A 14,318-nucleotide genomic window follows, 5' to 3' on the forward strand; every position below is an offset into this window, starting at 1 on the left:
CTCTTGACAGATCCTCTGGTTGCGCTGGAGCAGGGCTTCTGCGGGTGGAGAGTTCCGTTTTTTGGAGACCGCTGCGTGCAGAAAACACTTACAATTCAGGCGCAAGGCCTGCTTTTACCAGGATAAGAGTTGAAAAAAGTAAAAAAAAATTTCCACTGATTTATCATTTAAAATACTTTAAAGAAAGGTAAGTTTATTTTTAGCCCCGTTAAAGACTTTAATTTTTTTTCAAAAATAAAATTTTTGTTTAAAATACTTAATTTATGTAATTTAAAGTCATTTTAAAAATGTGATTTAAAAAAAAATTTATTTAAAGTTTTACTATGTTTTGGGGGTGATCTCTTCATATATTTGACAGGTCTTCCTGTCAAATGTATGAATGGAAATTCCCTTTTCTGCTTGGCTCCCCATGGCCCACGTGATCCCAGGGACGCTGCAAACCGCCTGCGCCTCTGGGATACGTGGGCCCTGCGCACCGGCTGTTTGGAGAGGCCCAGCAACAGAACTCTGCACCTCCCGGGAGCCCTCCGGTCCAGGCGCAGATTTTCCCAGATCGCAGCCCTCCGCCCGTGGGAGGCCTGCAAATGGAATTTCTGGGCCATTAGTGCAGTAATCTAAAAGGACGAGGGCAGCAGGCATATGGGAACACCATCACCTCCAAGTTCCCCTCCAAGTCACACACCATCCTGATTTGGAAATATATCGCTGATCCTTCACTGTCGCTGGGTTAAAATCTGGCACTCCCTTCCTAACAGCACTGTGGGTGTACCTTCACCACGTGGACTGCAGTGGTTCAAGAAGGTGGCTCACCACCACCTTCTCCAGGGCAACTAGGGATGGGTAATAAATGCTGGCCTTGCTAGCGGCCCATATCCCAAGAATGAAAAAAATCTTCGAAACACTTTACTTAAAATAGAGATTTACTGGAACACAAATGCTATTTCCACCTTCTGATTGTAAAGTGAGATCCTTTATGCAAACTCAACTCTCTTTTGATTTCAGTGCAACTTAAACATTTGTCATTTAAAAACCTCCCTGAACAGGCTGAATCAAGATTTCTTTTCCAAATGTGATAAAGGCTACAAAAACTCCAACCACCGTTGTCTAGATCAAGACAGTAGCTCTGTTCGGCTATACAATTCAGTGGCACTTTGAACCCTGACTAGTTCATTTACTCGTCCATTCTCTTTTCTGCCACAGCAACCTACTGATCGCCATTTGAAAGGAGGCAGTCGTACATAAGCATTATGTAATTATAATTATAGCATGGAAATTCAAACCATGTGATCATACTGCCAATTCCAGAGCCAGGAATGTAGTGGAGGGCAACCACAGGCAGACTGAGTAAACCCCCTCTAAATGTTTGGAGACTAAAATTGGCCAATTAAATATAATTGCTTTATCAAAAAAATTTAATCCATGATTTTTTCCTCATTAATAAGTTTATGATGTCCATTAAAAAAAAATACATATTTCACAATAACATCCTGAAATTTGCCCATTGAATTGTCTTTAAATACCTTCATTAACATTTTTATTTCAAGGCCTTAGTCCCTGTAAATAGACTGGGCTTGGACTGTATAGTTTTACCTCATGATCATTGTCCAGAGCTGTCAACCACATGTCTGCATTCTAGTAGTAATAGCCGTCATAGTGAGTTCTTTGTTGATGGATAGGAAAGAAAACAACTGATTGCTAGTAGAGAATGGACAGTTGTTTATCTTGACAAAGGGTTTAGAGAAGCAACTTGAATATCAATATTCATTTTAACTGCGCAAGAATGAGGAATTGGAATCAATTCCCATCAAATCACCCATCAGAACAGCCTCTTGGTTATAAAACTGATGCTTTAGTTGTATTTATCTTTGCATTATGGCTGCCGCCTCAAGAGGCTTTGAAATTTAGTTTTGTTTGCGCTTGTGCTGTAATTATCAGGTAAACTATCAGTTTGGTTATAGAATGCATATAAACAATATCACAGTGTTGTGAAGGAGACACCAAAATTAAAAGTGACTTACTTTATTACTTCATTATATAACGCAAATATATTTAGACAGCACCTTTAATGTGCTAAAACACCACCTTGTGCTTCACAAGATGGAAAATAACTAGAGAGTGAGAAATGGAGAAATGATGATTAGCTCTCCACACTTCATGACAAGATAGGATCCCAGCTGGCACAGGGTTTCAAAGGCAAACAGCCAGAGCAAGAATGGCAGGATGCAGAGACCCTGTCCTTGTAAATATCTGGTAAACCTTGAACCCCACAGGAGAGATACACCTTTTATTCAATTCTAGGTCAGATACAAACACCCATTTCCTTCACCACCGGTGTATCGTGGCTGCAGTGTGTACCATCTACAAGATGCACTGCAGCACCTCGCCAAGGCTTCTTCGGCAGCACCTCCCAAACCCGCGGCCTCTACCACCTAGAAGGACAAGGGCAGCAGGCGCATGGGAACACCACCACCTCCAAGTTCCGCTACAAGACACACACCATCCTGACTTGGAAGTATATCGCCAATCCTTCATCGTTGCTGGGTCAAAATCCTGGAACTCTCTCCCTAACAGCACTGTGGGAGTACCTTCACCACACAGACTGCAGCGGTTTAAGAAGACGGCTCACCACCACCTTCTTCTCGAGGACAATTAGGGATGGGCAATAAATGCTTGCCTTGCCAGTGACCCCCCACATCCCATAAACGAATAAAACAAAATATACTCTAGAGTAGATTACTTCTTTGAGAAGCAAGTCCATCTGTCTTCTGCCTAACATCTCGAACTTAACTGTGAGTAAAAAACATGCTAAGTGTGTGTCGTAGAATGAATGCTTTCATTTGCCCCCAATACTTCAGTGGGTTATGTAATCTCAGACACCTGTGGCAAAATGTTCAGAATGTTCCAGAGCTGGTAACGGAGCAGACGTGGCACTGGAGGCAGAGTAGATGCATCACTGGAGACAGAGTAGACGTGGCACTGGAGACAGAGTAGAGGCGGCACTGGAGACAGAGTAGACGCGGCACTGGAGACAGAGTGGACGCGGCACTGGAAACAGAGTGGACGCGGCACTGGAGACAGAGGACGCGGCACTGGAGACAGAGTGGACGCGGCACTGGAGACAGAGTGGACGCGGCACTGGAGACAGAGTGGACACGGCACTGGAGACAGTAGACGCGACACTGGAGACAGCAGACGCGACACTGGAGACAGAGCAGACGCGACACTGGAGACAATTGCAGACACGGCACTGGAGACAAGAGCGAGCATGGCACTGGAGACAAGAGTAGACACGGCACTGGAGACAAGAGTGAGCATGGCACTGGAGACAGAGTAGACATGGCACTGGAGACAGAGTATACATGGCACTGGAGACAGAGTAGACATGGCACTGGAGACAGAGTGAGCATGGCACTGGAGACAGAGTAGACGTGGCACTGGAGACAGAGTCCACATGGCATTGGCGACAGAGTAGACGTGGCACTGGAGAAATGGGATGTACTGTGCTGCAGGGCTAACAATATAAATGTTTCTTCCCAGCTTATACTGCAAATAGTATACAATACCCACGGTATACTCCAGATCTTTCCAACAGGTGAAAATATAACAAACTGACTTGGACATATATAGCCACTCCTTCATTGTCGCTGGGTCAAAATCCTGGAGCTCCCTACCTAACAGCACTGTGGGAGCACCTTCACCACATGAACTGCAGCGGTTCAAGAAGACGGCTCACCACCACCTTCTCAAGAGCAATTAGGATTGGGCAATAAATGCCGGCTTGGCCAGTGACTCCCACATCCCATGAATGAATTAAAAAATATATAAATTAGGATTAAGCTACTAATTTGCATTTTTTGGAAGACATGATGTTATACAGAATCAAAAAATAAATTAGCACAATAGTTATCTTTTACTGCAATTGTAAACCATTTTCTGGAACCAAATAACAAAGCATTTTGGAATCTCTTTTCAGTGTCATGATAATCGTGCCTTAGAAATCTATAACATGGGTGCTTCTATTCCCAAGGAGTTCCATCTCACCACAGTGACTTGGACATGTGGTTCAAACAAGTAAATTAAACAACTGCACAACTGCTCGCAAATGTATCACAATCTGAAGAGGCCTCCAGGCACAGAACTATCAATCAAGCCAGACAGAATGGAACGTCTTGAACAGGATACCATTTGCAGTTTGACAGTTTACATATCCTCTGGGCTTCACGTCCTCAGGAACTGCTAAATGTTGTGACAAGGAATCACTTGCCCCTAAATGATCAGTAGAAGAAACAATGTCATCTGCTTTCTCACAGACAGCCTGACCCCATTCTTTTTTTTTAAATTTAAATTTTTTTAAAATTTCCTGACCCCATTCTTAGCTGGTGTAGACTGGTGAGGGAAGGTGGTTGCCATTTTAACCCTAGTTAATACAAAATCATTCAATTTAACCTATATATAATTCGTTTAGAAAAAAAAGCAGATATTACCATTTTGTAATTTGCAGCAGGTTGGAGTTTAGTGTCTGTCACACATGTGGTCCTTCAAGTACCTGCTAACGACTGAGACCCCTGCATCTGTGCCAGGATTTCACATACCCATCGTACAAAAAGGAAAGGGGTCCCAACTCGCTGGCTGTGGTGGCCACTGATCATTTGCATGTTGAAGTCATGCACGTGTTGGCCACCTTCCCAGGAAGCACTTATGCTTCCTACGTTCTGTGGCATGACAGTGCCCCTGACCTCTCTGAAAAACAAGAAAGACTTGCATTTATATAGCGCCTTTCACGACCACTGGTCATCCACAAAGCGCTTTCTAACCAATTAAGTACTTTTTTTTTAAGCGCAGTCACTGTTGTAATGTAGGCAACGCGGCAGCCAAATTGCGCACAGGAAGCTCCCACAAAAAGCAACGTGATAAAGACCAGATAATCAGTTTTAGTAATGTTGATTGAGAGATAAATAGTGGCCATAGGATCTTTTATGTCCACCTGAGAGGGCAGGCAGGTCCTTGGTTTAATGTCTCATCTGAAAGACAGCACCTCTGGCAATGCAGTACTCCCTCTGTACTGCACTAGAGTGTTAGCTTAGATTTTTGTACTTAAGTCTCTGGAGTGGGACTTGAACCCATAACCTTCTGATTCAAAGATGAGGGTGCTACCAACTTTAAAAAAACATTTTTTTATTATACTTTATTGAACATTAAGAACATTTACAACATCGTGATCATTACATTGTATGATACAAATCAATTCCACCGCCCTGCACAGCCATTCCGCCACCACATTTTAACATCAAAACCTGAAGTTTAATTTGTCACCTGTAACATATATTAATCGATTGTACTTTAAAAATTGGTTGTAAAATACTGTCCTTAAATTCCTTTCTGAATAAAACATCCACAGAGCCTTATAATGATCTTTTAGCTTATATTTAAAATACTCTTTTAGATTGATTCTCCTCCCCTTAAAAAACAGAGCATTCCTTCTTTGCACAATCACGAATCTAGCCAAACTGAACATTAAATTAATTGCCGCTCTGCTAGACTCTGGCAGACTCTCCTGCAATCCCCATCTCAAAATTGAGTCCCACGGGATTCCCATTCTCGCTGTTCGGTCCCCACCCAGCAAAAAAGCTTCACACAACTGTTGAACATAGTACTTAAAATCATTTAACTGCGGACATAACACCAGTAAATGGGACAGAGTCTCATCCTGTGTCCCACACATTGGGCAAGTTGCCGCCTCCACTCGTCCAATCTTGCACAAGACCGTCATGGTAAAAATCCGGTTATGAGCCAATTTGAAATCCAGTTCAATCCATTCTGGGCATTTAAAATTCGCCCACACTCCCTTCCAAATCCTGTTGAAGTCCAGCTGTGGGTATATACTCTGCCAAAACTCCTGACCAGCAGGTGTCTTGAATCTCCATTCTCTGAATACCTCATAGAAATCTCGAGTATTACAGTTGTCAAATTGGACTAACTCTCCCCCTTTCTCCAGTACAAAGCTTGGAAAAGCAGGACGCATTTTACTTCCTTTGGAGATTTCCGCATTTATTTCTTCCATCCAATCCTGTGGCATTGCCCTCACAATCTTCTCATACATGATTCCTATTGCTTTTTGCTCTACCTCCTGATCCCCCTCCCACACCATGTCCCTCACTATCGCTTCCGGCAACCAACCTGGAATCACCTCGTATAATACATCTTTCACCGATATAATCCCAGCTTTTATAAAAGCTTGATTAAATAAAACCTCTCCTTCGATGTTGACCCACCTGTTCAAAAATAAGGGCTGTTCTAAAAATTCCTCAGCCCCCTTGGGCATAAACTGCACACTTTTTAAAAATTGAGCCCAAGTCTCTACAACACCCTTATAAAACCTAGGGAGAAGCTTAATCGATTTCAAAAACATATTATTGTATTCCATATACAATATCCCCTGCCCTCCTATCCCACTTCATTTAAAAAAATGCTCAAAACAACTCTTCCAAAAACTTGAATTTGACTTCTGAAGAAATCTCTTCACCCATTTGATTCTAAAGGATTTTTTCTTCAAATCAATATCTGGGAAGTTGAGTCCTCCCTGATTTCTCCATCCAATGATGGTATTGTAAGCCACCAAGGCTGGTTTCCCTTCCCATAAAAACCTCACACAAGCCTCTCAGATGGACTTTTCTGCCCACTCAGGAATATCCTCCACCGTCAATAAGTACCATAGCTTAGATAGCAGGAGAGCAGACACCACTGTCGCTCTTCCTTGCACTTTCAACCACCTTCTTTCCCATCTTCCCAAAATCTTTTTAATTTTCATAACCTTCGGTTCCCAATTTAATCGCTCCACTTCTTCCCTGTCTTTGCACCCCATATGCACCCCCAGAACTTCCAAAACCTCTACCACCTTAAAGGGACATTCCCCCAACCATTCCCCCTACCCCTCCCTGCAACCAGGCATTGGGACTTACAATAATTCACTCTGGCACCTGAAGCTCTACAATATTCCTCCACTACCTCCATAGCTTTCCTCACTGACTCCCCATTTCTCAATGTTAAGGTTGTGTCATCTGCATATTGGTGTATCACCGACACCAGTCCGGAACTGGGTACCACAATCCCAACTACACCTTGTTTCTTTCGCATCATGTAACCTAATGGTTCTGCTACCAATGTGTACAGCAGTGGGGACAGGGGACAACCCTGTCTCACTGATCTCTGTATTGGAAAATACTTAGATAAAAAACCATTACATTTAACACAGCTAAATATTTTTGAATAAGAAATCCTTATCCACTGAATGAAATTTTCCTTGAAACCAAATGCTTCCAAAACCTTCAATAAAAACTCATGAGAGACCCTATCAAAGGTTTTCTCTTGATCTATCTTTAATACATAAGCCTCCCTCCCACTCTCTTCCACGAGCTCTATCGCATCTCGGATTGAGACCACAGAGTCTGCGGTGTCCCGGCCTATGACTCCATAGGACTGAGAGGGCCAAACTATCTCCGGTAACACCTCCTTCAAACGATTTGCCAAAACCCTCGCCAAGATCTTATAATCCACATTTAATAGTGTGATGGGCCTCCAATTCTTCAGAACCCGTCTATCCCCTTTATTTTTATATAAGCTAAGCTTATGATACCTCTCCTCATAGATGGGGCCAGGCTTCCCTCAATTTTAATTTCCTTAAAAACTCCTAAGAGCAATGGACTTAAAATCTCGAAAAATTCCTTATAAAATTCTGCACTTAGTCCATCGGACCCTGAGCTTTTCCCCCCCTTCATTCCACTTATTGCTATTTTTATTTCCGCTAATCCTACTTCTTTATCACACATGCTTCTCTCATCCTCCTTTAAACCCTTTTCAATAAAAGCAGTAACCTTCTCCATCTCCAAATTGGAAATGTCTTTTGTATATAGCTCTTGATAAAAGCTGCTAGCCACCTCCAAAATCTCCCCACTTTCATGAATGATCTTCTCCCCAACCTTCAACTCCTCAATTAAAAATAATCTCTGTCGCAGCTTCTCTTGCTCTAGAAAATATCCAGTGCATCTTTCGCCCTCCAATGCATCTCTAGCCTTTGCACGGAGAATGGCCCCCTTGCATTTTTCAGCTTGCAATAATTCCCACTCTTCCTTTAGCACCCGGAACTTAGTCTCAGCTTCCTTATCCCCTCCGTCAACTGCTTTACAGACATCTGTAAACCTTTTGTTCTCTTCTCGATGCCGGTTAGCTGCCGCCCTCTTTTTCCCATAACGTACCGAAAAAACTTTTACCTCATATTTGAAATTGTCCCACCAAACTCTTCTTTCTTTCAAGAACAAAAGTTCCTTCTGAGCATTCTTTATTATATTTATAATCCCTTCTTTATAAGCACTTTCCTTCAGGTATTGATTGTTTAAAATCCACACCCCTGAACCGATCTTAACTCTGCTGTTCCTAATTCTAAGAACCAAAGCCGAGTGATCATTAAAAAATACTTTTTTATCATAAATCTCCATCACCTCCGAACTTAACCCTTCCCGCATTAACACAAAATCTATTCGGCTCTGTTTTAAAACATCACCCACCCAACCTGCTCTGGAGAACTCCCTTTTTATGGGGTTCCGGTTCCTCCATAAGTCTCTCAAATTTAAATTTGCCATCATTTTTATAATCATCCCTCTGGAGTTATCCTCTTTAAAGGTCATCTGGGCTGAAATGTTCATCCAAGATAAAAATACATTAAAATCCCCCACGGTGGCATAGTGGTTAGCACTGTTGCCTCACAGCGCCAGGGACCCGGGTTCGAATCCGGCCTCAGGCGACTGTCTGTGTGGAGTTTGCACATTCTCCCCGTGTTTGCGTGGGTTTCCTCCGGGTGCTCCGGTTTCCTCCCACAGTCCAAAGATGTGCGGGTTAGGTTGATTGGCTATGATAAATTGACCCTTAGTGTTAGGGGGATTAAATACGTGGGGTTACGGGGATAGGGTGGGATATGTGTTGGTGTAGGGGTTACGGGGATCGGGTGGGATATGTGTCGGTGCAGGCTCGATGGGCCGAAATGGCCTCTATCTGCACTGTGGGGTTTCTGTGATTCTGTGATATACAAGGATTTTCCACCTCTGCCACTTCAGTGAATAATCCCCGAAAAAACTCGCGACGCTTGCAATGGTTGTTCGGTGCATAGATATTTAAAAGATCACAATTAAATCCCTCCAATTTTACCCTTAGCCGTAAAAATCTCCCCTCAGTGTCCTTGTCCACCAAGGCAACGTTCTCTTCTATGGACGGACTCACCAAAACAGCCACCCCTCTACGGTTATTGTTTGCACAACTTGCAAACACCTCTCCCTTCCAAACCTTCTGAACTCTTTCTAGAATATCCTCATCCCAAAAGGTTTCTTGCAGACACAACAAGTCCGTGCCTTTAAAACCCTGCAACAACTGCTGCAATTTCTTCTCACCCCTCAGTCCGTTCACATTGATCGAGACCAATGTAATCATGGCTCCAAAGAAGGGAAGTATGCCCAATAATCTCCCCATCATTTAATCTCTGGCTCTTCCCTCTTCTCATGCTCCTTGTCAACTTTACGGGCAGCTGTTGCTTTTTCCTGCAGCCTCCGGCTCTTTTTCCCCTCCTGTTTGACCCCTCCCTGCTGTTTCAGCCTCTTCCTTGCCTTAAGTTTGGACCCAGGAGCTGCCCTTTCTCCCTCCTTCTGCCCCTCACTAACCTTTCCCTTTCTACATGATGCCACCCCATCCCCGACTTCCGTGTCTTTGTCCCCCTCTAATTCCTCACACTCAAGCTCTTCTGCAACCCCCTGTGCCTGCTCCCCATCAGATCCATAATCCTGTCAGATACTTCATCTCCCATAGAGAGTCTTCCTGCTATTGCAGTTTCTCCCACTGTGCCGCCCCCTTCGACCACATCTCTACCTCTGACCCTTGCACCTTGTTCCCTCACTCCATGGGACAATGGCGCACCTAAATTGTTCCCTTCTGACATCTCTATCTCGCCGATCCCATTCTGCTGTCCCTTTAAGGCTCCTGCCTCTTGCACCCTCTCCCCGCCCTGCCCCCTCCCGCTCACCAAAATATCCGACTCCCCACCTCTCCCCGGAGCACTCACTTCCACCATACACCCCGCTCCTGCCTCCTCTCCCCCCGCAGACACCAGACTCCCCAGGGGGAGCCAAACTGCACTAAGGCTCGAGTCTGCACTCGACCCTCGCTGCCCGCTGCTGTCTTTGTTCCCCTCCACAGCACTCGCCGTGTTTTCCGCCATCTCCATCTCGATCTCCGCTCCGCCAACCTCTGCCTCTTCCTGTGCTCCTATTTCCTTCATTTTACCGGCTGTGTCCTCCAACTGCACTGCACCTCCGGCCGTTCCACACTCCTCTCCTGCTCCTTCTCCCATCTCCTCATCACTCATTTCGCTCCTTTCTGCCACACACTCACAGCGGGCGGGGCCTTTACGACACACCCCACAGCTCTCCGCCTTGCAGCTCCGAACGATGTGTCCAGACTCGCCGCAATTGTAACAGTACAATTCAGGACAGTTTCTTACGAGATGGTCATGTCCCAGACAATAGTAACACACCTTGGCCTAGAAATTGAGTGGGCTTAGCGCCCATTTTGCGGCGCTAGAGGGCATTGCGCTGGACTTACAGCCGGTTTTGAAATTGACGAGGGCCCAACATCGGCGTTACACCGGTAGTGCTGCCCCGGCACAGATGACGTCATCGGTGTGCGCAGCGTCCCGGTTGCCGTGGTGACGGGCCCCAGCGCCGAAATTCAGTTGCGGCCGCCTCGCCCGTGGCAGCCGCAACTAAGACTCTGGCAACAGAGTCTTACACGACTTTGCGCCGGCGCATAAAGGTGGAGCGGCGGCCGGCCGCTTTCCCGCCGGCCGCCTGCCCGCACCTCCCTCCCCGGACTCCCCCACCCCCCCCCCCCGCGGAACAGATGCTCCTCGGCTGCGAGCCCGGCACTTCCCCGAGGTGCCGGGCTCATTTTTGTGGCGATTTAACCGGCCAGCGGGCGGGTGCAGGCAGCTCCTCCTTAACTGAAGGAGGAGGCCTGCACTTCCCGAGCCTGCCGCACCGCATCGGGCGCCGCAATGCGGCGCGTAGCGCCAGTTTTCAGGCGCAAACAGCCTTCAGTAGCGCCGGCAGCCGCTTGGGCGTGGCGCTACTGAATTTTTGGCACGCACAGCGCGATTTAGCACCGGCGCTAAATTTCCGGCGTTAAGCCCCGGCGCAGCGCAAACTCAATTTCTAGGCCCTTTACTTGGTTATCGTGCAGCACACGAAAGTACTGTACTCCTTCCAGTGTCTCGAACTTCATACTGTAAGGTAAAGACCTCACCCCCTCTGGGAACCACACCTTTACATACAGGATTCCGCCTGCTACCCGTGTTCCCGGATAGTACCTCCTCTTTATTTCGGAACAGATTTTAATGTCCCACGACTCCAACTTTTTGCTCAGCACTTCGTCCTCGATGTACACAGGCAAGTTCAAAAATGAAACCACCACCTCCTCTGAATATAGCAGAGTCACCTCCAAAAATTTCTTCCCAACTTTCAGACTGAGCAGCAGTTTTTCCACCTCCTCACGGCCACTGACCGTCACCTCAAATCCCACATTTGGTTTTGGTCGGCAGGCAAAACAGCTTCCCTCACCACAGTCCTCATGAACTGCCTGGATTATATCCCAGGCTCGAATCTTCTTATCTTCACATTGCACCACCACCGTATTTTCTTTACCAAACCTCCTGAGGTCCCGGCCCAAATCTTTGGGCCTTTTTTTCCCCCTTCCCACCACAGTTTCTTCCCTAATAAAATTCCTCTCGGGAATATTGTCCTCTGAGGGGCCCGGCACTCCGGACCCCTCAGCAGCCATCTGGCTGTTTTTTGTGGGCCAAAAAGGCCCTAAAACCTGAAAACAACACCCCAAAACCCTCCACCAACTTTTTACAAAACTTCCTCCAACACCCAGCTGCAATTAGGCAACCAGTCACACCTGGCTCACTCCTAGCCCCTCCCACCTAGAGAGTGCTGCCCACTGAGCCACAGCTGACACATGCATTGTAGGGGGTGGTGTGTTGAGTCAGCTTTGCCTCTGACTGTTTTGAGCAGTTCGAATCGCTCCCACACCCCTTTGGTTCTAGACTCTGGACTTGGGTACAGGCTGCGATACAAAATTGGAGTAGACAACTGGTTTGGTGCAAGAAAACTGCGTTTTATTAGAGTCACAATAAAATTATAACATTGAAGAATTACACTTAGATTACTGGAATAGTTACAGACATTCAAGAGTGCACTTAATTAGGAATGGGGTACACACGGCACAACGAGGGAAAAATCACATTAATAATCCCCCTACCCTTGTCCCAACCCCAATATTTAATTAAATTGTACTAAAAAGAGCCAGGGATCATGCTCACCAATAGGGGTTTCTTGACAGTTCGAATCCTGTCAGTTAAGCCGGTTGCGTTTTTGGGGTTCGCTCTTTGTGTCCTTTGGGGCCTGCCGTCTCCACGTGGTACTAGTCTTAGAATCTGCGAAGGTTCTTCAGTTGGGTGGAGTCCGCTGATGCGGTTTGGGCACGGTTGTGGATTTGTCTGGTAAGTACCCACTTTTCTTAGTTAGAAATAGGGAGAGTAAAGTCTTTGTTGGGTACCTTAGCTTGTAGAGTGGAAAACTTCGGGTTTTGTTCTTCTGGTGGTGGTCTGGTCGTCGAGTTTTGTTGCGGTTGGGGTTTGGTTGGTGGTCTTTGGTGTCGGCTCGGTCGCGGTGGCCTAGATTTTTACCTGTGTAGTGGTAATGATCTGAAGGTATGGTTTACCCGGCCCATTTGTTAACGCGGTGCTTGTGGTCGGTCCTCGTGTAGGGCTGCGGTTGCGGCCTCGTTGTCTTCAGTTGAGCCTGCCCCACCATGTCCCCTCGCCGTGGTGTTCCGTGCGCCTTCCTGTTGGCTTCCGAATGAAGATGCAGGGTGGTGTGTGCTTGGTTACCAGTGGGCCTACAGTTATACTGTTTTTGAGTTTGTTATCTGCGCACCAAATCAGGGTTAGTTCTTTGTCCGATTTTGGCGGGCTCGTTAAGGTGATTACAGCCATTCACCTTAACTGGTTTTGGGGCGGTTGTCTCGTTGCTAAATGGCCTTTAATGTCTTGGGTGTTTGTCATGCATAAGGTTAATTGGTGTCTTCCTGGCTTGGTAGCTAGTTCGAACTGTAAGCGTTTATTTATGCAGATTTTTGATGGGCTTTAGGTTTGTGCAAGATTAAGTCTTTTCCTGAGTTGATTTGTTTAAAGGGAAGAATGCGTGTTCTGTCTCCTCCAGTTGTCTGGTTTTGAAATAAATCAAAGCTGTCCCCCACAGGCCCAGGCATGTCAAGTTTTAAGCTTTTTGAACTTGACATCCTGCCTGCTGGGTCCCACTTTAACCGTGCAGTTTTGCCATCAAGTCCAAAAGCCATTCCCTTCAGGTTTCCCTTATTAATAACTTGTCCTTCAGGGTCCCTAATTAATAACTTGGGAAATGTGGGAATTTTGAGAATCCTACACCATGAAGGTAAAGAAAGGATCAAATATGGTTCCTTGGAGACTGTAACTACAAACGGAAACCACTGATGCGTATAAGGCACCATCACCATGCATCCCTTTAACATTTAGCTGCAGCCAACTTTCTTGCATTCTGCATTACACCAGCTACTGTCACAAACCCAAAACGATGTCAGGATCTGATAGTAATTATTGAAATGAGCTGACCATGCAGACTGTGGACAATCAGATTATTGCCCCTTTAGCCAGCTTTGCACTAACAGCTTACCATTCCCTCCTCCGCTTCATCAGTTTCACAAAATGGGCCACTTCAGAGTCCAGGATATGGGGAACTGAATCAACATCTACATATAATTTACAGCACAGAAACAGGCCATTCAGCCCATCAGATCTATGCCGGTATTTATGCTCCACATGACTTCAATGGAGGGTGAGATCGGGTGGGTGCAAAACCAGATCCTGTCAGTTTTCCGACTGGCGGCTTAGATTAAGATTAACCCCATTGTATCGCAGGCCTGTGCTTAACCCAGCCTCAAACAGCTTGCTATCCTTATATGGGCTCTCAACCTCGGGCCTGCATCACCCTCCACATTGTGACTGAGGAGGTTATGTCACATGACATTACAGTGAAAACCATGACAACACAGAGGGAAGTGGGTTTCACCAGTAGCTGAAGTGCAGATGCTGAAAAGCTCTCGACAAGTAAGGGGCAAGTTTGTTTAAAGCTTACCAAAGCCTTCAGGATCTGTGGTGCTCAAAACCATTTGTTTCCAGAATT

The sequence above is a fragment of the Somniosus microcephalus genome, chromosome 14 (genome assembly GCF_052327205.1).
Source record: "Somniosus microcephalus isolate GS21.2 chromosome 14, FLI_Smic_1.0, whole genome shotgun sequence".
NCBI lineage: Eukaryota > Metazoa > Chordata > Chondrichthyes > Squaliformes > Somniosidae > Somniosus > Somniosus microcephalus.